Here is a 26,373-nt window from a genome sequence, read left to right as displayed (position 1 = left end):
AATATATCTGTTTTTTTCTTAACTCTGGTTCTTGTGAGTCAGCCTCATTCTTAGGCTAGAATGGCACCCAAAGGCCCAGGCTCACGTCTTGACAATCTGTGCAAAAAGAGGGTAATGTTTTCATAATATTTCCATTAAAAGTTTTAGGGAGAATTCTTAGTGCCTCTAGTTGGGTCATGTTCCTTTGTCTAAACTAGTCACTGGGGATAAGATGGTAGTAACGGACAGGTCACGTGGTCATCCCTGCATCTGGAAGTGGGATCCACCTAAACCCCATGGACATTTCCCAAAAGAGATTCTGGACAGACCACAAGTATTTCCAGAAAAAGAAACTTTTGAAAGTTTTGATGACAAATGTGATATGATTAGTTTGGTGCTATAAAACCCTTTTATCTTGAAAGTACTCATTATTTTGCCTTAATGAAAAGAGAAAAAATTTATATTTTTTTGTCAACAGGAAAAAATAACAATAAAACCATGGTCCCTCAGATACTGAGCTAAATTGTCTTGGAAGATGGTCCAGGTTTATACAATGGCCACGCATGCCTGCTGCAGCAGGTGCTATAATGTGGCCCACCCAGATCCCCTTCCCTGGGCTGGTAGGCTGCTGTGAGTCTATGAGTGTCGGCTCCTTGTCCAATGAGCCAGACCAACCACATGGTGCCATTCATTCTTCAGAGCTTCCTAAGGGGATCAGCCTAAGTGTAGACTTCTGAAAGCACATCTTTGTCTGACTTTTTCCCTTACTCCATCTTATTCCCATTGGTTTTTCACAGGTTTCTTCTGTGAGCCCTCCCTCAATATATCATTTGCACCAGAACCCCATTTGAGGCCCTGCTTCTAGGGAACTTATCTAAGACACCCACAGATACATTTCTGAGTAGTTCAAGGGCAATGAGCCATTCTCGCCTAAGATCTTTGAAGGGATTCAGTGATTGCCAAGTGCTGTCTAGGAATGAAAGCTGAAAGAAAAAAACATGAAGAAAAAAAAAAATAACAAGTTCTCTGCTACTTTGCTGCTCTGCTGTGGGCCGGCCTGCTCATTTCCTCTGAAATTCAGTTGCTTCTTCTTTGCTGAGCAGCATTTATTGCTATGTGCGTTTTGGAATTTTCTTGGAAAAGTCAAGGTCTTTGATTTGCAGCTTTCATATCCCATGTAACCCTGCTCTCCTGGAGCCTAGGGATACAAAAGAGAACTCGTATTTTTGCTCTAACCTCACTGTATTCTTAAATTAAAAAAAAAATCAGACAATCTTAATATGATACATGTGTTATATTTTAGCTCAATGTGAGGCCAGCTATGTATTGATTTGATTTTTTAATTATTCTTCTTCTTCTTCTTCTTCTTCTTCTTCTTCTTCTTCTTCTTCTTCTTCTTCTTCTTCTTCACAGAGATTAATTAAATGGAATTCTTTGGTTCTGTAAACGATTGGGAGTTTTGTAATGGTTGCCTTTGGATATTGCATGAAAGACGTGTTTTAAATTACAGAGCAGCTGCACAGGTTATTGCAAAAATCTTCAATGATAAACAGCAAGACCTGCTGATTTCCTAAAAGCTCACAATTTAGAAACATATGTTTACTTTCAGTCATTTCAACTATTTGGAGACCTTTGATTTGGTTTCAGAATTCTCCTTCTACTTCCAGAAGAGGCATCATTTAAAGTTCATTGAGGACAGGGTGTTGGTTTTACATCTGACCTTTGTTTGGGAACCTCAGCAAAGTCTCATAGTCCAGTGCCCAGTGTTCCTACCAAAATACTTACTGAAAAGAATCTTTACTCTGTTTTAATGTCCACTGGAGAGAGGATGTCAGGAGCTGGGAGTTATTGGCTAGGCTTCCAATGTAGCTATTTCTACTGTGGACATGCTCCTAAGTCCAAAGAACCTGAAAAGAGCTGCATCTTAACCTGGGATCAGGTTGATTGTTAAGAAGGGTGTGGGTCCAGGAAGAAATTCCTAGGGTCTTACATAACAACGAGATCGATATACCAGCAAGTCTGCTGTTAAAGGCTTCGCTTTATTCTTGGCCTCCACCTAATTCTGTCCATCTGCCATTTCTGGCTCCACCCGCAAGCAATTTTCCCTACTCCCTGTGGTACCACAATTTTTTTATTTTGAAAAAAATTCTTTTCTTAGTGAAACTTGATTTTTCTCCATCTAGCCCAAGAAGTTATCTGCATACCTTGGATTTTATGCTAATGCCCATCCTCTGAGACAGCTATATTCCCATATCACCTTACTACTTTTTCTCTTGGATGCTGTCTTTTAATTACCTAGGCTTTTTCTTCTCTTCAATATTTGTCTTTCCAGGTAAGCTTTCAGGAAGCAGAAAAAAGAACCGAACCAAATGTGAAGTTATTTCCTTTTTGACAGGTAACCTAAGAGCTACTCGATTATTTTCCAATACAAATTTCTTCAAAGTTTGATTCTGCAATATTTTACTAGAGTTAACATGAAAAACCCTATTTAAAAAAATAAACTGAAGGAACAGGAGATTATCAGGTAAATGATATGATTTTGTGACAATGGCCCAAGAATGATTTTGAAAGTTTTTGGAAGGCTAATTATGGTAAGAAAAACCTTTCACTGAAAAATACAGCTTAGCAAAATGGAACCACCCTAAGTCTAAATGCTCTCATAATGAGTCTAAAAATAAAAACAGAGGCTTCACAGTAGACAATGAAAAGATCACATCCAAGAACAAATGAATTAAGAATACTTTCCCAAAAGTGACATAAAAAGAGAGGAGGTGGGTATAGTTTAAATAAAGTGGCCATAGAATTGAAAACATATGCTCAGAAAAATTGGTGTATTTAATGGATAGGATTGTATTTAATGGAGTATGTGCCGATTAGAACTTGGAACTTTTTGTCAGTCACCCACCCACACAGCTTTGCACATACTTCTTTCCCTTTGGTATGTTGCCTAGGTATGTCAACAAAACTTCAGGAAAGCAATGCTCCAGTTCTTGTTTTCTCATGACAATGCCAACCAAAGAAGCATTTTCATGAAATGAGATATTTTTAGATTTTAGAAGTACTTGATTTCTTTTGACCTTGAGGTCTTATTTGTCATTGCATTGGACCTCCCATCTGCAGATATTGAAATGCTGATGAGTTCATCCTTAGACGATGAAGTCATCATTGACCGCTCTCATGAACATTTTTGTGAGCTCATGCTGAACTCTTAGTCCAACTTAAATGAATTGTGACATATCAACTAGGAATATGATTATGTAATTACATAACCACAGATACTCCCAAGATAGTAAACGCATTTTACTGAGTGGTGTTAAAGGACCAAAGCCAAGGGGACATTTTGGAAATCTAGACAGACAGACAGAAGAAGAAGAAGAAGAAGAAGAAGAAGAGAGAGAGAGAGAAGTGAAACAGATACACAAGAAATATGAATGAGATCTTGAAAAGTAGAAAAGGCTGCAAAAATTCATTGCTAGGGTGCTGAACTTTGCTCATTCAACAAAATTAAGATATTTTTATTTTCTGTTCATCCACACTCTTTTCTTCCCCTGAGAGAGGTGTGTCCATTTGGCCAGAAAACATGTCCATATTACATCCCAACCTTAACCATTTTCTTTGTAAGAAGTTATTTGAACAAGTTTTGATAACAATTTCCAAGTAGAGAACAATGAATATTTTACTGTAATTGCCTTCAGAGATTCATAATAAATTCTCTCTCTCTCTCTCTTTAAAAATTAGATCTTGTAATATATTCTTCATGTGCATCATATATATATATGTCTTAGGAAGATCATTAACTTCAAAGGCTTGATAATAAACAATCTTTAACTGGAATCCTATGATGCTTAATATAAAATGTACAGACTGTCACTTGAATTTTTATAAAACCTTGTCTTTTTTTTGAAAGGAAAAACTAACATACAGAGCATCAAGTTTACAAGTAATGCTATTTGTGACTTAGAATGTTATTTTTGTCTTTTCCCTTAAGGGACTAGTTGACCAGATTAGGCCTATTAGTTTTCTTGATGAGTATTTAAAAAACAAGGCAGTAAAATGAATAATGTGAGGTTGATGGGTAATTATGCTTAGGGAAGATGTCTGCTCCCGCAGCTGAGATGCTTGTTAGACGAAGATCTGGAAGTGTAAATAACTTTGCTCTATTAAGTTAGATGTCATGTTCTGATGAGGAAAGGGTCCACATGAAAAACCTGATGAGGCTATATGTTGATACCTGCCCTTGGTCTCATCAGGGTCTACAGAGGAAAGGACATTCAAGTAGAAATAATATTTGAAGGTGTCAGTTGGGTATATGAATGAGCTCACTGGATAAGTTAGGGTTGGATGCAGAGGCAGATTTAACGGTGGACACACCAGGCATGTGCCCTGGGCCCCGACTTCTGAAGGGCCCCTCAAAACCCCGACTTTACACTTCTTTCTAATGTAAGGGCCCTTATATTTTCTTCTGTGCCCGGGGCCTCAACTGACCTTAATTCGCCTCTGGTTGGATGGTATCTAAAATTTTACCTTTCACCCCAAAATTGGCGTTTTGGGGCAAGGGAATTTCTAGGTGCCTTAATTGTTTGAGGAATCTGCTTGTTTGTTAATAAAATCTATAAATATCTTTTTTTCCAAGTAAAATAATATCTAATTAAAAATGTGCATTTATTATTTCAGTTGCAGATTTAAAAAAGTGATAGTAACAGCAGTAACAGCAACAAAAATAGGAGGGTAACCATAAAATTTATTGTATAAACTGAAGTACTTTTGAAAGTTGAAGCAAGTGCTATTAATGATTAAGGGCAAGGCATCCAGTTTAAAAGGGAACAGACCATGACTCTAAGGAAGAATAGTAATAGCAGAGGTAATAATAATAACACATACTTCCATAATCCAGGTGGTCCAGTAATCAGGATAATAGTTAAACACACACACACACACACACACACACACACACACACGGGTTCAGCATCCAAAAAAAAATTGGAAATAATCAAATTCTCCACTTGCATTTTTTGAATATTATCAAGAATGTAGGAATATACCATAAAAGCATAATCTCAAATCTCCCTTTACCTTTCAACAGATTTCCCCTCAGACCACACCAGTGTCTTCTCCTCAGAGCCATTTATTGAAAACTCTTGAGCCTGTCTTGGTTGCATTCCATTTGCCCTCTTGCTCTAGTCGGCAAAGCTGGACTTTCTAGCAGGACCAGGGGAGAGGAGGCACCTGAGCTGGTAACGCTTAATTCTCTTTAGTAGGCAGGAAGTAGGCAAAGTTGTTAATATTTGCCTATTAACTGGTCTGGTGTCAATAGCTTATATTAATAAAGAAATCTCTTGGCATTGGCCAGTTGGCTCAGTGGTAGAGTGTCTGCCCAGCATGTGGAAGTCCTGGGTTTGATTCCTGGTTAGGGCACATGGGAGAAGCGACCATCTGCTTCTCCACCACCCCTCATGGTCCCCTCCTGCAGCCATAGCTTGAATGAGCAAGTTGGTCCCTGGCACTGAGGATGGCTCCATGGCCTCGTCGCAGGCACTAAAAAAAATAGCCAATTGCTGAGCAACAGAGCAGTGGCCCTAGATGGGCAGAACATCATTCCCAAATAGGGGTTGCCAGGTGGATTCCAGTTGGGGCGCATGTGGGAGTCTGTCTTTCTGTCTCCCTGACTCTCATTGATAAAAATAAAGAAATCTCTATTACCTGGTACTATGACAAAATTAGAAACCCCACCTAAATCTCACTCTTGAGGTAGATGTTCTTGATATTCCCATTTTGCAGAAGAGAAAAGTGAGCTTTACCATGGAAAGGTAAGTTGCTCAAATGGCAGAGCCGGGGCCTAAACTGCCTATCTGACAGCTCTTATCCACGAGGGGGTTTTTTTGGTCCTTATTTGCTCAATCCTTCTACCCCCTTCATCCAGCCCCAGCCCTGACAGTTGTCAACCTACTTTCTGTCTGTGAGTCTGTCTCTATTTTTCTTGTTAGTTCATTTTGTTCATTAGATTTTATATATGGATGAAGTCATATGGTAGTTATCTTTCTCTGACTGGCTTATTTCACTTAGCATAATGCTCTCCAGGTCCATTCATGCTGTCACAGAAAGAAAGTTGTTCTTCTTTTTCATGGCCTTGTAATACTCCACAGCTTTTTTATTCACTCATCTACTGATGGGCACTTGGTTTGGTGATTGCAAGGGTTGTAGGGAGATGGAAAAGCATATGGGGGGGGATAAGTGGTAATGGACAAAGACTTGAGGGGGTAAACACACAATATGTTGTACAGAGATTTGTTATAGAACTGAGCACCTGAAATCTGTATAATTATCTTGACCAGTGTCACCCCCAATTAAAAAAATAGAGTTGATGCTCTTAGCCAACAAGTGCAAGGCAGACTTCAAACTATAATTATTGAGGTTGCTTAAAAATAATAAAACTCCTAATGTATTCTAGTAAAAAACATCATAGAACAAAACACATCCAGTTTAAAAGCACATACATCGTAGTGTTAGCAAGTATTCCTTCCCCCTTTGAAAATCACTCTGGCATGAATGTGGTATCTAGAGCTCGCTGATGAATGAGCCAATAGGAAAACAAATGCACATGCACACAGGTTATTTGGAACACTGATGCATAAGTGAGCAGAACACACAGTGAGAACGGGCTATTTTTCATCCTGTTGGACGGGGCTGTCATTGGCTGAGTTTAGCTGCTCTTGCCAGAAAGACATCAACCATTTTTAATGCTCAGACTATTTTTTTTTTATGACTGCCTGAAGGATCTCAGATGAGCCGTCTGTTGCAAATCAATAATAATTTGCTTTAGATTAATGAGGACCTAAAACTGTTTCTAATAAATCTCTAAATGCTTAGCATATTTTGAAAACCAATCATTTTATGAGAATTAGGTTTTTTTTTTTTTTTGTCCTTAAGAAAGAGCTGTGGGTGGGGGAGGAGGAAAATGTAGCCAACATTTTGAAAACAGAGCAATGTGAAAACAGTGAATGAGAGTATATGCATTCCAGGGCTTTGTTTTGTAATCTCAGCTGTTCAGAGGCGTGCTCTGTGGTTCAAGGAGCTGCAATTTACAGCAAATAAGACGCCCTCCATGCAGATTCCATAGCAAAGTCCACTGGCTGCTTAATGGCTGGTCAGTCTTCAGTTATCAACTAACTAACTGGAACATATTGGGATAGGTGGGTTCTGGTCCACATCATAGGCTCTGCATCCTAGCAATACTCTGCAATGATTTAGTAACTGGAGCATGTCCTGGAATGTGGATGGATGACTCTCACTGTTTAGTCGTTTTTATTTTATTTTTTTTTTAGAATGTTTCACAGAAAAAGAAAAATAGAGGGTGAACTCATCTACTGATTTGATACTTTTATATGTCTATTTTCCTGAGAGCTCTTTTATGAACTTCAAAGGGGTAAAGAAGTCCATTTGGGAGGTGAGAAGCAGGGAAATGTTTTCCTCCTAATGTATGTGCGAAACCAAAATCGTAAGTGTAATCTAGTGGTTGGTAAAAAGCTAAACTTGCTGTTTTTCAGACAAAGGACAGCAAATGATCACTTGTAGAGTCCCTGGCCCCAAAACCCAGCCTAATTTTGTGGAAGGGATGGAAATAGTGCAGAATATTGTGGCGGAACAATAGTCTATTCTGAACCAGGTTTCCTGTCTCTAACAGAGCTTTTTCTTTAGCAAGCTGTACTTTAAATCCCCATAAATATTCTGTAACTATTAATTTGTACTTCTTAATCCCTTCACCTTTTTTCCCGTCCCCCCAAGCCCTCTCCCATGTAGCAACATCAAAATGCTCTCTGCGTCTGCAAGTCTGTTTCTGTTCTGCTCCCTCATTTATTTTGTTTTATAGATTCCACATACAAGTGGAATCATCTGGCATTTGGCTTTCTCTGTCTGACTTATTTAACTTAGCATAATACCTTCTAGGTCCATCCATGTTGTTGCAGATGGCAAGATTTTATTCTTTTTATAGCTGAGTTGTATTCTATTGGACATATGCACACCACCGCTATAACAACAATGCCATAGACCAGGGGTCCCCAAACTACGGCCCACGGGCCGCCTGCGGCCCCCTGAGGCTATTTATCCAGCCCCCGCCGCACTTCCAGAAGGGGCACCTCTTTCATTGGTGGACATTGACTATCTTATTAGCCAAAAGCAGGCCCATAGTTCCCATTGAAATACTGATCAGTTTGTTGATTTAAATTTACTTGTTCTTTATTTTAAATATTGTATTTGTTCTCGTTTTGTTTTTTTACTTTAAAATAAGATATGTGCAATGTGCAAGGGATTTGTTCATAGTTTTTTTTACAGTCCGGCCCTCCAACGGTTTGAGGGACAGTGAACTGGCCCCCTGTGTAAAAAGTTTGGGGACCGCTGCCATAGACTGTGTGGTTTGAACAACAAACATTTATTTATCACAATTCTGGAGAATGGGAAGTCCAAGTTCAAGGTGCCTATAGATTCTGTAGATTCAATGTTTGGTGAAGACCCACTTCTTGGTTCATAAACAATGGTCTTCTTACTGTGTAATCACAAGGTGGAAAGTGGGAGGGTCTTCTCACTGTGTAGTCACAGGGTGGAAAGTGGGAGGGTCTTCTCACTGTGTAGTCACAGGGTGGAAAGTGGGAGGGTCTTCTCACTGTATAGTCACAAGGTGGAAAGTGAGGGTCTTCTCACTGTGTAGTCACAGGGTGGAAAGAGGGAGGAGGCTCTCTAGGTTCTCTTCTTATAAGGGTACTATTTCCCATTCATGAGGGCTTCATCCTCAGTCTAATCACCTGTCAAAGGCCCCACATCCCAATACCATCACACTGGGGATTAAGTTTCAACATATGAATTTTGGAGAATACAAATACTGAGTCTTTAGAGGGGTGTCATTCTGATTTGCTGGTGCTTATGCTCTCCCATTGTTAAATGTTGTGAATATCCCCTTGGTTATATCTAAGAAACATCCCACAGCCTTACCAAGGTTTGTTGTGTTTTTTTTTCTTTCTGAAAAATATTGTGGCTTTTCAGAGCCTGGCATACCATTTGTCTCCAGAGGTGTTTGCCAATTGCTCGTTGAATGAATATTAGAGTGACTGGATAGGTAAATGAATGACATGGTGAAATCTCTTAGTTTCCTGATAACAGCTTTAAAAAATTAAAAAAAAAATCATCTCAATTAAATGCAGACTGCTCTAGCTCTGAAAGTTGCTAGGAGGGATATTTTAGGGACAGAATTGCAGAGGTAAACTATAGCACAATTGTGCGTTTGCTTTATATCTTTTTTTCTCAAAACTGCTTCCCTCTTCAGTCTAAACTAGCTCTTAAAATAAATAATATTAGGATTTGCTATCTGGGATTTAAAGTTGGATTTTATTAATTTGTTCTAAAGTTAGCTGTTCTGAGCTTTTGAGATTGTATGCAGGGCATGTGCCTCTTAGTGTTTTAAACTATAATTTGGTGAGCAGGTGTTTGGTAGCTTTGCCCAACTGAGAATTCCAAGTGGCATATGGGATTATATGTAGCGATTAAAATGATGTGACCGAGATACTGAACTCATGGCCACCATAGCCACCTGGCACCTGTCATCCAACTCTATACTCTCCTGCTTTATGAGTCTTAAAAGTATGTTCCTTGGCCCTCTCTATCTTGTTTTCCCAGCCTAGAGGGCTCTAGTGGGTTTTAACCTGTTTTATGTCTTCTCCCCTCCACTGGGAATTTGGGGAATGATGGCTATGGAAGAGGGCAGTGAATGGTCACCAGAGCCCCTTCTGATGACAGAGCAATGAGGTCTCACCCAGACACAGTGGGTTCTGTTTGCTAAGCAGATTGCATTGGCAGTGACTGGAAGACAGACACACCACTGTATGCACTGGTTTACCTGCGCCATTCCTGGGGTACACCGTTGTTCTGTTTTTCACCCAGGGTTACCATTTGTTCTGATATGTTACTTTAACTGAAGAATTATTAGGAATATGTTTATTAAAATAGCCTGGGATAAACCTAGAAGACCTCCGCGTTATACCTTCACTTCTCCCATGGTCTTGCCTAGCAGCGTGTGATTTTACATGTGGCGTAAACAGTGTTCTCAACAAACAGCCACATTTCAATGGGAGAGAGATGACCCATTTTTCTTTCCCAAACTCTTTCCAGATGCACCAAATTCAACATCCCTTTTCTAGGGCAGCATGTACAGTGCACACAGGCGGAAGTGGCTACCGTCGGCTAACTTCCTCTGGGCCGGGCATTGGGAGAAGAACTCGAGACTCTGTCCCTGCCATACGCTCAGTGGACCAGGCAGAGATGCTGGCCCAGGGGGCGGTTCTCACTGATGCTTCCAAGGGTCGCTTTGGACAGGAGATCATTGAAAGTGGTTCTAGTCACGGTTTGATTGGTTCTTTCTTTTTCCCCAGTTCATAGAATTTAAGGCAAAATTTTGCAAGTTCATTTCGGTGAAGCTGAACTACATTTTGTAAATAAGTGTTCTCATTATGTTTGCATCTGGTTCAAAACCAGTTGGGAATCTTTAAATCAAACTATTCAATGAATAGAGTGTCAAGAACATTTTAGCGATTGAAGCTTTTGGAGACCCGTAATTATTGACCATAAAGTTTGCAGACAGGAAGAGATTCAAGTTTATTTCTGTATGTTATGCATGTTAAACTATAAGAGTGCAAATGTTGCAAGATTTCCATTTGAAACTATAACTATGCTATGGAAAACCCTTGCGGGAAGAATCTACTGATAGAGGTCCTGTTTTTAACTGGGCAAAGTTGTATTCCATATACTGGAATAAAGTAAAACTGAAAGGGTCTAGGATTCTGCAGCATCTGAGATTGGCAAAACAGTCAACAGTATCATCAATAAAATTCAGTTTTTTGAAAAACTTTGCTTGTAAAAATATTTGCCTAAGAAAAGCACTCTGAAGAGAAGCAAATCCAGTTTCTATGAAATGATTTGGATGGAAATATTGATGTATTTCCATAAAGAAATAGTAGCGTTGATATTGGTCTTTGCTTTGAACTGAATTGTGTAACTCCTCTCCCCACTCATATGAAGTCCTACCCCTCCTCCCATGGGAACATATTTGAAGATAGGGCCCATAAGAAGGTGATTAAGGTTAAATGAGGCCAAAGGGTGGGCCCTGATTCAATGTGATTAGTGTTATAAGAAGAGACACCAGGAAGTGCGCTCTCTCCCTCTGCCTTGTGAGGATACGGAAAGAGGCCGGTCATCTCCACGCGAGGAAGAGAGCTCTCACCAGGAACTGAATTGGCTGGCACCTTGATCTTGGACTCTCTTGCTTCCAGAACCATGAGAAATAAATTTCTGTTGTTTAAGCTACACTGGCTGAGGTGTTTTGGTATAATAGACTGAGCAGGCTAAGAAAGGCAGTCTTTATTTAGCAGAATTTACTGTGAACTTGGCAGGTAACACAGCCAATGCAAGGAGATTTTTCTCTTTAAAAGAATAAAATGTTTCATTTACTTTAGTTATTAATTTTGAGAAAGATCTTAGGCATTTCATGAAAACAAGAAAAATTATGAAATGTTGAAAAACATGGTATCAGAGACTGATATATAAATAAATTCTGACGAAACTAATTTTGCCTGTGTTATTTCTTAATGTTCAGATAACAAATATTATGCTTAAATTTTAAAAAATCTGGATATATTTTATGTTAATTTTTAAAAATAGTATTTTTCAAAAATAGTTTTGACCAGAACTACCTTTTTAGTTCTACCAATAAATCAAAATCAACATGTTGGTTAACTTAAAAAACTTCAAAATATTATTTCACTTTATTTATCTTTAACTTAAGGTCTCTCAAAATTATCTTAAGTTGGACCAAAAATTATATGGTCACCTTTTGGAAGGATAAAATAATGAACCCGGTTAAGGAATTTTCTGGAAATTTGTTGCTGTTGTCCCTTGAATTAATTAAAATGGAGTTTACAGATATAAAGTGAGCTCTTGTGAGGCAAAAACAGTGCCTTGTAATACTCAAATCTCTGACCACCCAGGAATACTACAATTTTCAGTATTCTTGGAGTAGATACCAGCATATCTCTCTAGCAGCATATTAATTCAAGCCGGTGGAATACAGGCAGAGGTGATATATTCCACGTGCCACACTGGGCCCTGAAATGCTTTACATCAGTGGTCCCCAACCCCCAGGCCAATAATGGTCCATGGGCCGTTTGGTACCAGTCCACAGAGAAAGAATAAATAACTTACATTATTTCCATTTTATTTATATTTAAGTCTGAATGATGTTTTATTTTTAAAAAAATGACCAGATTCCCTCTGTTACATCTGTCTAAGACTCACTCTTGACGCTTGTCTCGGTCACGTGATACATTTATCCGTCCCACCCTAAAGGCCAGTCCGTGAAAGTCTTTTCTGACATTAAACCGGTCCGTGGTCCAAAAAAGGCTGGGGACCACTGCCTTACATGATCCTCCAATATTCTCTCTTTACTTTTTCTATTGGATAAATGGGAATGCAAATAATCCAATTGAAAACCAGAAGATTTAAAAGATAAGGGAGCCAATTGACAGGAGGACCCAGGTCAAAAAATAACTAGGAGCAGAGTCTCCATGTGGACTATGACATGAGCAGTAAAGAACCACATTTTGAGCCCTGGCCGGTTGACTCAGCGGTAGAGCGTCGGCCTGGCGTGCAGGAGTCCCGGGTTCGATTCCCGGCCAGGGCACACAGGAGAGGCACCCATTTGCCTCTCCACCCCTCCCCCTCTCCTTCCTCTCTGTTTCTCTCTTCCCCTCCCGCAGCAAGACTACATTGGAGCAAAGATGGCCCGGGCGCTGGGAATGGCTCTGTGGCCTCTGCCCCAGGCGCTAGAATGGCTCTGGACGCAACAGAGTGACGCCCCAGAGGGGCAGAGCATCACCCCCTGGTGGGCATGCCAGGTGGATCCCGGTCGGGCGCATGCGGGAGTCTGACTGTCTCCCCGTTTCCAGCTTCAGAAAAATGAAAGAAAAAAAAAAAAAGAACCAAATTTTGTGTTACACTACAAATGTAGGGTCTGTTGTTATAACTTCAAGATTACCTTCATTAATATTCCAGCCAACTTCCTCCTAGAAAAATTAACCCCAGAATTAGATTCTCTGGCTGATTGGTCCTTCTCCTGTTCAACCCCTATGTGATATGATAACACTTGATTTTGAAAACTTTCTAGGTCTAAAGAATGTGCTCTCAACAAACCAACTGATTATGAAAATAATTTGTATCTTTAAGGTGAATGGATAAGTAGGTATACATTTGTTCTTTTGCGCTAATTTTAAATTATGTCCTTAAAAACATTAAATAAGCAAGTACTGTTAATAAAAGTGTATCATATATTGATATATAAAGCATACATTGATATGTAAAGCACAGAAGCATATATTTGATATGCAAAACACTGAACTAAGTACATTTATAAAGACAATCCTTATAGCAATGTTTTAAGGTAGATAATTTATTAGCCCCATTTTGCAGATGGTGACACTAAGACTTAAAGAGTTTAGATAACTTGCCCAAGGTCACATGTATGAAAGTGATAGAGTGGGGATTTGCAAGCAGATGTCCTCTACTCCAATATCTGGACTCTTGATCATTATATATATTAACTGTAAGAGATACACTCACTGTTAGTCCCTGGACCCCTTAAATCAGTGGACCCCAATCTTTTTTGGGCCACGGACCGGTTTAATGTCAGAAAATATTTTCACAGACCGGCCTTTAGGGTGGGACGGATAAATGTATCACGTGACCGAGACAAGCGTCAAGAGTGAGTCTTAGACGGATGTAACAGAGGGAATCTGGTCATTTAAAAAAAATAAAACATTGTTCAGACTTAAATATAAATAAAACAAGAATAATGTAAGTTATTTATTCTTTCTCTGTGGACCAGTACCAAATGGCCCATGGACCGGTACCGGTCTGTGGCCCGGGGGTTGGGGACCACTGCCTTAAATCACAACATGTTTCATGACAGTGATGGTTGACATTTCTGCACAGTCACTACTTGTCAGACCCTGTGCTCTGTGCTTTACTTGTGATAATTTACTGAACCTTCACAACAATCATACAAGGCAGACATTATTACTGTCTGTTATGTGTAAACATTGTGTATTTAGTAGCCATAGGCAGCAGTTGATGAATAGAAATCGATCTCTAACCCACAGAAAAGAAAACTAGCCATAGCACCTTGTGAGAACATTCTGTCAGAGAAAGTGCCTTGGGCACCTTAAGTCTCCTTGCTTCAGTGTGTGTAGTTTGCACACATGCGATGTAGAGAGAGGGGAAGAAAGCAGTATGGAAACTCACAACCTTCTCAGTTAAAGCAACCTGAAAATCAGAGAGTGAGGAAATTTGTATTTTTCTAAGTTGGATATTTCCGTTACATTAAGAAATCTACATTGCCGCCACTACACACACACACACACACACACACACGTTTGCATTGCTTTTGTGAATCAACAGAGAACACAACACATAGTCTATGAAAGCAGGGTGGTTCAGTTTGGCTTCAGGGGACTGGTCACAATGAATCTTGACATTGACTCTGAGCCAGGAGGGAAGAAGCAGCAGACGCAGGAGCCAGAGAGTGGAGCTACATAGTCTGGCTCTGCCTCCTTTACCACCAAAAATAATGGAAAAAAAAGAAAAAGAAGCAGAATAACAAAACCCGAGACAGAAGGTAGGAGGAGACACTGGGGCAGCTCCAGCTTTCAGCGAGCCGGCTCTGTTCCACTTCCTTTTGATTGTCCAGGAAAGCTAAGAAAAGTAAAAACAGGGCTGGGAGTGCGTGGAAGCAGCCCCGTGGAAACGTTATGTGAAACAATCAGCCTGCGGGTCAATTGTGAAGGGCGTTAATGTGCGAGACCCCGATAAAGAGATTTGCAAGAATGGCTACAAAGCATTTCGTACTTAAATACGGACCCAAGTTTGTTCTGCACCACGGTATAAATATAACTAAGGTGGAGTGGAGAATGAGATTTGGAAATCAGCCGATTCGAAGGAAGCCAACACAAACACACTGACGAACGCAGCCTTTCGTACAGGCTTTTGTGCTCGGTCCTCGTTGTTGGCAGAAGCTCACAGAAACAGAAGAGGTCATGAAACGTAGTGGTTGAGATACTGTATACCCTGGTGGTCATAAAGTATACTGTTCACCTGCAGACAGCCCCCTTGTGACGGTCGCTGCCTTTCCTGGAAGGTGGCCATCTTGTTTTATTTCGTGTCCTGGTGGCAGTGACGCCTGGAGACGTGTACATTTCAGGAGGGTGTCAGTTTCCTTTCCCTGGCGATCTGCTCCTGAGACAGGTCTGAGGGCAAAACTGCCGAACTTTGAAAGCATTTAAAATTAGGTTTTTAATATACAGGAATATATTTTAGCTTGTTTAGCAAATTCAGACAGCATGAAAGGGTATTTTATAATAGACCGGAGCAGGCCATATAAAATTAAGCAAAGCTGGATGTGGTGCCTACAAATATTTGGCAGAAATCCCTGGAAAACCACATTTGAACATTTTTAATATATATTATGAGGCAGAAAAGAATAATTATCTTCTCTTGAAGTTCCCAAGTGAGAGAAATGCATTTGTAGAACTCTTTCAAAGAAAACCGACTGTATTGCACAATTGTGTTTGCGGTGTCCTCCCGGCTTTCACTGATGGCTTGGGGCTTGCTTCTCGTAGAAGCAGCAGGCACCACCCAGACATTGCTCCACTATCTCATGAAGCTGATACCTTGAGCAAGGTGTTTTTGCTAAAGCCCTCAAAAGATTTGGCTTAGAAATTTCCAGAACAAAGACTTTTGAACCTTATGGATGTGATACCGTGGAAGGTTTGGAAACAAAACCTACTTTGAGTAACTGTGTCTCTACTTTATTTCTAACCTGGGCTCTTGATTTGGAATCGATCGTTTCTCTCCTTCCTTCTTTCTCCAGAGAGGGCCAGGTACTCATCTGCGTCCAGAGCCTTGCATTTCTGAGGTCAGCTTCTGATTTTGTTTAGGTTCTCTCAAATGCAGACCCTCAGATGAAAATTTCAGAGCAGGTAGAGTTTTTGGTGAGTGGATCTCAGGAAGCACATTGAGGAAGTGGAGAAAGTGTGGGAAGGAAGGGAAGAAAGCCAGTAAAGGATTGTGAAGGAACTGAACACCTTCGTGGGGCTCTACCCTGCTGGGGAACCTTCTTAGTTGTTGGGCAAATAAGTTTGTAAAATGTGATTTTTATGTCACTCACTTTTATTGTTAAAAATGTGTGCTGTCCCTGTGAAACTGCTAATTATCTTCCTGCTTAAAAAAAGGCCATTGTTATGCTAATGTGCTGGAGGAGGGGTCTTTGTGGGCCCACGTGGTTTTTTTGCAGAGAAGAAGAAGCAGCCAAGATGGCAGGGTGCTGAAGGAGAAGAGAGTTTGTGCAGAGATGAGAAGAGAGAAGTTGTGCAGATGGAGAAGGAAACAGAGGTGAGGGCCCTTGTGAGCTCCACTGAGCTGGTGGGGGCCTTTGACTCCAGGAAAACCCAGAAAAGATTGTCCTGGCTGTGGAACCAGAGTGTGTGTGAGTGGGTTTTGGTGCCCTGTGTGTATCTACTCGCTTGCCAGTTGCGAGGCTAGAATAAAGGAATGGTCCACCATTTTTTGGCTCCGCTGTTTCTTTACCATCTGACTGAATTCAATGGGAACCTGCATGTGCCTGGCTGTGATGGCCGTGACTACCGGCTATACATACATTAGTCATTGTGTAATAGAACTGAAAATTGTCCCTTGGAAGATGAAGCAGCTCATATGTTCACCAACTCTGGTTCCTCCTGTGTCATATGTTCACCAAGTCTGGTTCCTCCTGTGTCAAAGGTTGTTCCTGAGTTGTTCCCCTCCATCTGACACTTTCCAGCCTGCCTTAGGTTGATAGACACACTGACAGAAAATGGCCTTGGGCAACGAGAGGGACAGAACTGTCTCCATCTATGTTTTTGCAGGCTCATTTGGAGAAAGGCCAAGTGGATCTTTGTTGCAACCTGGAAGCAGTCGCCAACTCTGCCTATTAAGGCAGGCTTCTCAAAAAGAAAGTTTTTAGTTTTGATAAGTGTTCCCCTTCTGTATTTCCCCTGCTTAGTGTAAATCTTCTTAGTCTTTGCAATAAATGGGTACCTATGGCGTTTAATATCCTTAATTGCCAGGAAAAAGTCATAATTACATAATTTAACATTTATCGAGCATCTACCTAGTGTCAAATGTATTAACTCACTGAATTCAGTCTTTAACCCATGACATAGTTAAGAATTATCGCAAATTGGGTTCTTTACCTAAACACAAAAGCTAAAAATACATAACTTAACACTGATGCTAAAACATAAAATGTCTATAAGACACATGGAAAAATCTTCATAGCTTTGGCATAGACAAAGATTTCTTAGGTATGAATCCACAGCACTAATTTTAAAAGAAAAAAAGATTATATGTACGTAATCAATTGAAACCCTCTGCTCTTCAAATGATATTAAGAAAATGCATAGGCATGTCCTGACTAAGAGAAAGTATTTGTAATAAATATGTCTGATGAATGAGTTTTATGTATAACATATAAATAAGCCTTACAATTCAATAATTAAAAGACAGATAACCCAATGCAAAAATTGGTCAAAGACTTGAATAGACATTTCAAAGTAGAATTGAAAGGAATAGTCAGTGTTATAGACTGAATGTTTGTGTCCCTCCAAAATTCATATGTTGAAGTCCCGATGCTCACTGTGATGGTATTTGGAAATGAAGCTTTGGGAGGTAATAAGAATGAATGAGGTCATAAGGGTAGAATCATCATCTGATGAGATTAACATCCTTATAAGAAGAGACACCGAAGAGCTTGATCTCCCCCATCTCTCACTGTGGGGACACAGCCAGGCCATGTTGGCACCATGATCTCAGACTTCCAGCTTCCAGAACTGTGAGAAAATACATTTCTGTTGTTTAAGCCACCCAGTCTATGGTTTTGTTATGGAAACCCGTGCTGACTAATATAGCTGCTGAGTTCATGAAAAGATGTTTAACATTATTTGTCATGAGGGAAATGCAAATTAAAAACACAATGAGGTATTATTATACATTCACCAGAAAGATAAAGTTTAAAGAGTTAAAAAAGAGAAATAATCATTTAAACAATATTCAAGTTTATCAAACAAAATTTTAAAACTATTATCAAATGTTTAACTTTTATCAGCTTCCAGGTTTATGTTCCCGAATTTTGCATGTAACTGAACTTTCCAATCTGCTAACACCCACTGAATGGCTTCCATTCTGAAATCTAAGGTGTCCTTTCTTCTTGCAAATTTTTCTTTGCTTATTCTAACATTTCTTGTGTTTCTTCTTGAGAATAACTAATGAAAACATCACCAATTTGTTAAGGTATATCATTAAACAACCATAATCTGTAAGCATGATGTCCTCAAAAGCATATTCTAAATTTTGGAGTTTTTTTTTTTTTACATTTATTTCTTCCATCAGCTTTGTGATTCTACTTCTATCCCATGCAAATCTGCCTAACTTTTGTTGATCTCTGACATCTTCTTCAGCCGCCTTCTTCATGGTGGCCACCATCTTGGGACTTGACAATACCAAGTGTCAATAGGACATAGAGCAACTAGAAATCTCAAAGGTTGCTGGTGTGAGCTTAATGTTTCATAACCCCTTAGGAAAACAGTTTAATACATTTTTATAAAGTTAACTATCTACTCTATGAACCTGCTATTGATCTCCAAGATATTTCCCCAAGAGAAAAAAAAACTTGCTTCCACAAAAAATGTTTGTATATGTTTATGGCAGCTTTGTCTGTAATAGTTAAACACTGGAAAAAAAGACAAGAGAATGGAAAAAGAAAGTGTGACACCTTTGTACAAAGGACTACAATTCAGCAATGAAAAGAATGAACGTCTGCTACATGCAACAGCATCAATAAATACTGAGCAAAAGAAGCCAGATCAAATAATAAGTCCACACTGTAGTTCTATTTAATGAATTTCTAGACCAATCTACAGCGATGGAAATCAGATCAGTGTTTGCCTGGGGTTAGAAGTAGGGTGACTGCAAGGGTGGCATAGGGAACTAGGGTGATGAAAATGTTTGATAACTTAATTGGAGTGGGTTGTTACACAGGTATACATATTAACCCAAATTCATTGAACTCTTGACTTTAAATGTATATTTTTGCATGTAAATTATACTTCCTTCAATAAGCTTATTTTACAGCAAGAACAACAATGAAAAACTGAATCATGGGTTTGTCATATTGTCCACTGTATTTTTCTATATTTTTTAAAAGAATATTTTTTCTCTCAAAAGTTTCCTGAGTGGAGAATTCCTAGTCCACTGCCATGTACCTCTTTTATCATTTATATTCCACCTTCCTTCTTGTGGCTTTAGGAAATCATCACTTTAAGGTAATTTAATTGATTAATACACAACTCACTCTTCACAAAGAATTCTTAACAAGACTTTAAATCATTCATTGTTCTTGAATTGGGATGTGTTAGAGATTTCTTTTTCCTTTTTTTTCAATGTATTTATTGTTTATAGAGAGACAGACAGAAATATCGATCTGTTCTGTATCTGCCCTGACTGGGGGATTGAACCCATAACCTTTGCATAGTGGGTTGATGTGCTAACCAATCAAACTATCTGGCCAGGGTAAGTAAGATTCCTTAATCATTTGGGACTCTTTCTTTTATATTTATATAGTGATTTTTAATTGGCAGAGTTCATGAATTTATATAGTTGTAGGCTGTCTCAGAAGTTTTCTTGAGATTTATCTAAAAACGCAGGATATTCATGTATGTGTGAGCTTTGGGATTTTCCCCCCCTTTCTTTGACAAAGGACATTTGGAATGTTTAATTAGGTCCTGGCATGAATTCTTGCTAATGCTATGCCCAAGGGGAAACACGGCTCAGATTGACAATTTCCTTATCTAGCTAGAATTCCGGGACTCGGGTTTTCTTCCTTTAAAGATAAAATATGGGAGCTTCCTCCTCTTCCATTTATCACTCTTAGACTCTCACTTAGACTCATGTTGTTTTTTGGTACAAAGTTCTCATATCCAGTGAGAAGGTCAAACTTTTTTCAGATAAAATCTTTATTGAAAGTGAGAAAACTTCAGTCATCACATTCATTAAGGTAGTTGGTAGTAGGAATTGTTTCCTTTTCTAAATAGGTACCTTACTGGTCCTGTTCACTGCAGTACCCCTAGCACCTAGAACCATGTTTGATAAGCATGAATTTCACCAATGAGGACATAAGTAATAGATATTCAGAGAAACTTAAATGAGTTGCTTAAAGTCACATAGTGAATGATCCTATAATTTCACCTCTGGGTATATATCCCAAATAATTGAAAACTGAGTCTCAAGGAGATATTTGTATACCCATATTTACATAGCATTATTCACAACTGCCAAAAGTGTCCATCAACCCAAGTGTCCATCAACAGATGAATGGGTAAACAAAATGTGGTAGGGCTATACAATGCAATATTATTCAGCATGAAAAGAAGGGAATTCTAACATGTGCTACAACATGGATAAAACTTGAGGGCATCACGCTAAGTGAAATAAAATCAGTCACGAAAAGTTAAATACTGCATAATTCCACTTATATGAGAATACCCAGAGTTGTCAAATTCAGACAGGGAAATTAGGATAGTGGCTGCAAGGTGTTGGAGGGAGGTAAGAATGGGGAGTTGGGAGTTGTTATTTTATAATTAACGAACGTAATTTTAGTTTTTCACAGTGAAAGGAGTTCTGGAGAGGAAAGGTGGTGACAGTTGCACAATAATGTGAGTGTAATTAATATTACTAAACTGCACTCTTCAAATAGTGGACCTTTGTTATATGAATTTTACCACATTAAAAAAAAAAGTGACACAGCTAATATACAATAGATGAATAAAACCTAAACTCAGGTCTCATCAATTCCAAGTTCAGAATATATCAATATATATATATTTTAATAACCATCTGCCATTTTGGCTGCTGGGAGGCAGATTTCTCCCTAGCTGACTTGATCTAGAGGAAAAGCATAGATTTGAGCTTAATACCACGAATTCAGGGATGGTAGGATAGCCCTGCTACTCAGAAAAAGGAGCTCTCCTAATTTGTTTGAGGTTGACTGACATCTCATTATTTTAGAGATTCCAAGTTTTGGCAACACATTGGAGTCCCAGGGGAGATTTTATAAATATTGATGCCTACGTTCTACTGCTCAGGTATGCTGATGTCATCAAATCCTGGAGTGTGGCCTGGGCATTAGAATTTTTAAAAGCTCCAGAGCTGAATCAGCCTAGATTGAGGGTCACTGGTCTGCTATGAGAGATCTTAATTTCTGACAGACGTCTTGACTTCTGATGGGCCAGTCTGTTTCTGAGCGGCAGAACTCTGCGAGTTTCTCAGGCCTACTTGAGCTAAACTGGAGGCTTAGTAGGCATCTTATCCTCAGCTCAGGAGGGAAGGTTATCAGATTTTTCCTAAATTTTTGAGCGAGAGAAGGAAACATAGCATATGTTTAGAGCAAGGATCCTGGAGCTCCCCTGCTGTGGTTGCCTCCCCTACTAGCTGTGCAACTTCAGCCCAATTGTCTAACCTCTCTGAACCCACAGTGGTCATGACATGGTTTCTCAGTCACAAAATTATTTGAGAAAATGGGTGAGACAATTTCTCTAAAACACAATATCCAGCAAAGCCTGAAAAGTTACCATAATCATTTTTACTATTGATTATAAAGTACTCATACTTAATGTCCGGTATTTTTTTTTCCTCATTTTATGGTAAGATGAGTTTCTTTCACATTATATATAGACCTGGATTATACTGTCCTGAATTTCTGAAGCTTAAGAGAAGAAGGAAAAGAGAAAAGAAAAGAAAGGAAGAAAGGAAGGAAGAAAGAAAGGAAGGAAGGAAGGAAGGAAGGAAGGAAGGAAGGAAGGAAGGAAAGAGATCGATTATGGTAAGAAGAGGCGTGTGTGTGTGTGTGTGTGTGTGTGTGTGTGTGTGTGTGTAAAAAATAAAGAAAGCAGAGTAAGAGAAAATGGCCAAACTACCAAAAGGCATTTACTAAAAGATAAAAATTTTTGACTTCTCAAACTTGATACCCAGAAGAAGCTTCAGGAAGAGACCGAACAGCAAAGATTTAAAGCACCCTCAGAAGGGAGAGGGCTGCCACCCAGGGATGACAAGAACCTTGACAGAGGAGATGGAGAGAAGAAGAAGGAAGGAGACTTGGAAGCAGCCAGAGGAAAGAGACTTCAGAAAGACTGGGAAGGCCAACACTTCAAATATTTATTTTTTTAATGCTGCTACATGAAACTTCAACTTGGAGGAAAAGCCTATCTGGGTTTATACTCTGAATCATTTCTGTAGAGGAGAAAGCCCATCATGGAACTGTGTGCAGGAACCACAGAAAATGGAGCCTGCCTTGTGATGATTTGCAGTTCACCACCATCTCTTCTTCCAGACTTGAGCGCAGCCTGAGCCTCTTGGAGAGCCAACCGTTAGGTATTGAGCTCTACTCGGGAAAGTTGCAAGTGGTTTGCCACACCCCCCCATGGGCAAAGTCATACCTCCTGCCGCGGGGAGGGAAGACCGCCTTGACCCAGCTGCAGAGAGCTTCAGAGGAGGGAGGTACCTGCCCAAGGGAATGAGCTCAGACCCCCTGAGGATGACGCAGCTAGAGGCCTGGCAGGCGTCTGTGAGGGTCACCCTGGATGGTTACCCACCGGCAGAAGGGTGTGTTGTCCACGTATGTATCTTGGAGTCAGTGCTCAGAATGTCCATAGCTCATCCCAATGGTGTTCATTCTATTTGCTGACTAATTCTTCTGAGACTTAGTCAGAGGGAAGGGTTTTGGCTGTTCCTTTCTGTACACAAAACATGGGCCTCCACTCTCACTGGTTGGAAGAGGTAGGGCTTCTCTCCATCATCTGGCAGGTTTGCAAGTCTCTGCTGTAGTATTGTTGGCCCTTGGCCCGGGCTTCCTCTCCCTCAAAGTTCTCTCTCGCCCTCTAGGATGGGTCAGAGTGCGCAAAGCGTGGAGACCATTACGGAGCTCTCCATTCTCTTTCCTGTCTGCTCGACACACCACTCCACATGGGGGTAAGAAAGGCAGTTTGGGCCCCTTCCTGCTTACTCTCCACCCACTCAGTAACTCCCAATGGGATGAGCTCAGAGGATAGAAACTCTCCAAGGAGTTCCAACAAGCCAATGACTGCGCCCCCTCCCTGGTGCCATTGGGTTGGCGAGGCTACACTTTTTGAAGTTTTATTTTTTTTAAAAAACATATGACAGTCCAGACTTGAAAACCAGTACATTTGGAAATATAAACTCGATAAAAACAAGCTATAATAAAAATGAAAACAAACAAACAAACAAAACGTATCAGTTTACTGCCGATTGAAAATCAGGACCAGATGAGAATGTGAGGCTCTGGACATTTAACTCACAAGAAGAGGTCAGTGCTTGGCGAAAACCAGGCCCAGCCCTGCTGACTTCCTCTCTGCAATCTTGTGTTTGTTTGTTTGCTCTTCCCTAGTTTGTGGAGGGAAATAATGAGCCGATTTGTTTGAAGTTCTTTCTGCCTTTCTATATCTTAGTGTTTTATTGCATTTCACTGGGAGAGAGGGGTCGGAAAAAGGCATCGATGACCAACCTGGGAATCCAGTTTGTTTTTTTAAAATGTGCTGAAGCCCAGAAGAGGGCAGGCGCGGTTGTTAGTGGGCAGGTAAGGTGCTCAGTGAGAGAAGAAGGGAGGTGTAGGCAACTGCAACCAGGACTATGACATATTGACTTTATGTTGCCACTCCTTAGGGCGGAGGAAAACAAAACGGAGGAGGAGGATAGAGCCGTGGACTCTGAGTGTGGTCCATGGACCGGCCGCTTCAGCATCAGCCCAGAGCAGATGAGGAGAGCGGATCTCAGCTGTCACATCAGATCTCCGGATTGGAAGCGCTATGGTTCTTTTGCCCAGAAGTTGCACACCGGCAAGCCCAATACCCTTTAATCAGCAGACCTCTTTTGTTTGAGCAAAAGTATTGACCTGTAATTCATTTAAAAAAAATAATTGTGTTGCCAACATTTACAAATCTGGATGTAAAAATGTCTAGATTTCTGTCTTGTTGTGACAAAACCAAAGTCTGGCATCACTAGGCTCGCAGTCTTGGAGTGGCGTGATCGATTTAGCAAAGTAGGGTCTACCCTCTTGGGTTTGTGTGAACTTCCAGAATGTTCTACTGTCTTCTCAGCCTGAAGTCAAGTATTTGTTGTGGTTTATTTATTTATTTTAAAATTTTACTTATTGATTTTAGAGAGAGAGGAAAAGAAAGAGGGAGAGAGAGAAACATTGATCTCTTCCTGTATGGGACCTGACCGGGGATTGCACCCACAAACTTTGTGAGTCTGGACAATGCTCCTGCCAAATGAGCTATCCCCATCTGTTATGGTTTAGCATGGCTTTAAGGTTTTCAGTGAGTTGTTCTGAGATGGACACGGGACCCAGGCCATTGGCCCACAATACACAGAAAAAATTTTGCTAGAGGGCTTCTAAGAAAAGTTATTTTCTCTCTCAAGAATTTCTCTTTTTCTCTCTGATGTTGTCTTCATGGATGTGACATCTGTGTCCATCTCACCTCTGGCTCATGAATGAGACCAGCACCGAGGTGGCGGCAAAGTGGAGATCTGAAGAGAAGCTGGCCCCTTGAGGGCCCTGTCGTTCTGTTGAATCCACTGGCCCCAATCCTGACCCATGTCTGTACTTCCTGTTAGGGGTTACGATGCATCTCCTATTGTTGAAGGTATTTTGCTGTTTGCAACACAAATTCTGATTGATTCAGTGGAAAAACAGTTTGTCAGCAGAGAAGGCTGTGTGCTTCTTCCATCTGCTATCTTTATTGATTCTATTATCTGTCTGGTCTGGACCTTAATTTCCTCCGTTGGTTACAAGTATAATAGCTCTGCTGCCTTTCCCAGGTTGCAGTGTGATTCTAATGTGATCCTTGTGTGTGGAAGTACCTTGTGCCCCATGTAAAAAGAAGAAATAAATAAAGCACCATGTGTGCCAAGGACAGTAGGTTCTAGTTCTAATACAGTTACCTTGATGATCTTGGCAAGTACTTTAACCTTGCAAAGCCTCAATGCCCTCCTCTGTGAACTACTAGCTTACCTTAGAAGGTTTTGGTGCTGACAAAATAAGGTAATTATAATAGCTGAACTCCAATTTTTTTTTTTTTTTTGTATTTTTCTGAAGCTGGAAACGGGGAGAGACAGTCAGACAGACTCCCGCATGCACCCGACCGGGATCCACCCGGCACGCCCACCAGGGGCGACACTCTGCCCACCAGGGGGCGATGCTCTGCCCCTCCGGGGCATCGCTCTGCCGTGACCAGAGCCACTCTAGCGCCTGGGGCAGAGGCCAAGGAGCCATCCACAGCGCCCAGGCCATCTTTGCTCCAATAGAGCCTTGGCTGCGGGAGGGGAAGAGAGAGACAGAGAGGAAGGAGGGGGTGGGGTGGAGAAGCAAATGGGCGCTTCTCCTATGTGCCCTGGCCAGGAATTGAACCCGGGTCCCCCGCACGCCAGGCCAACGCTCTACCGCTGAGCCAACCAGCCAGGGCTGAACTCCAAATTTTGATGGGTGATTATTGATCACCCCACTTTCTTTTCCTTGCACCCAAAATCTGGGGACACTGCTTAGAAAGTCCAGTGCCCCTTTTAGAGCTCATGGGAGAGTCAACCACACTCCCTGTCTATACACGGGGACCTTCATCCTGCCCTACGTCCAACACAATGCAGACACCAAGTCAGTGTCTGAGCAGCTTGAGGACGAGCCTGCCCTGCTCTCCCCCAAAAGTTTCATGATTAAGTAATAAATCTTTTCATACATGCTTGGTGTGTGTGGCATTGTCATTCTAGACATCCAGACCAAATTTTGGGTGGGGTCCAGTTTGTTCTAAGGAGTGGCCATAACAGTGAGGTGTGTAAGCAGCTTTCATACTATAAGTGCTCAGGAAATGCTAACTCTTCACATCCATGCAATATAACATTATTATCGGCATCAGCATCATTGTTATTGCTGTCACATAAGGATATTTAAAAAACACAGGACTGTAGAGGACATAGTACGATGACCTTGTTGTGTTCATCACCCAGCTCTGACTACTGTCTCCTGCCATTTTTACTTTCTCTATCCCCACTCCTTTATTTGAGATTGTTTTAAACAAACCCTTGCAAATTCACTTGTAAGTGCTTCAATATGTGTCCCCAATAGATAAGGACTTTTCTTAACATTAACACAAAACTACTATCACCAAAAACAATTCACACAAACTCTTTAACATCATCAAATAC

General features: G+C 40.5%; 1 pseudogene; it reads right to left on the bottom strand.

Annotated features, from left to right (window-relative positions):
* Nucleotides 1-18,197: 18,197 nt before the first annotated feature.
* On the bottom strand, nucleotides 18,198-18,588 carry LOC136308888 (prefoldin subunit 4 pseudogene; annotated as a pseudogene).
* Between the last annotated feature and the right edge of the window lie 7,785 nt (nucleotides 18,589-26,373).

Source organism: Saccopteryx bilineata, chromosome 6, assembly GCF_036850765.1.
Source record: "Saccopteryx bilineata isolate mSacBil1 chromosome 6, mSacBil1_pri_phased_curated, whole genome shotgun sequence".
NCBI lineage: Eukaryota > Metazoa > Chordata > Mammalia > Chiroptera > Emballonuridae > Saccopteryx > Saccopteryx bilineata.
Note: the sequence above shows the minus strand (reverse complement) of the source record. Positions and strands in the feature narration are given on the sequence as shown.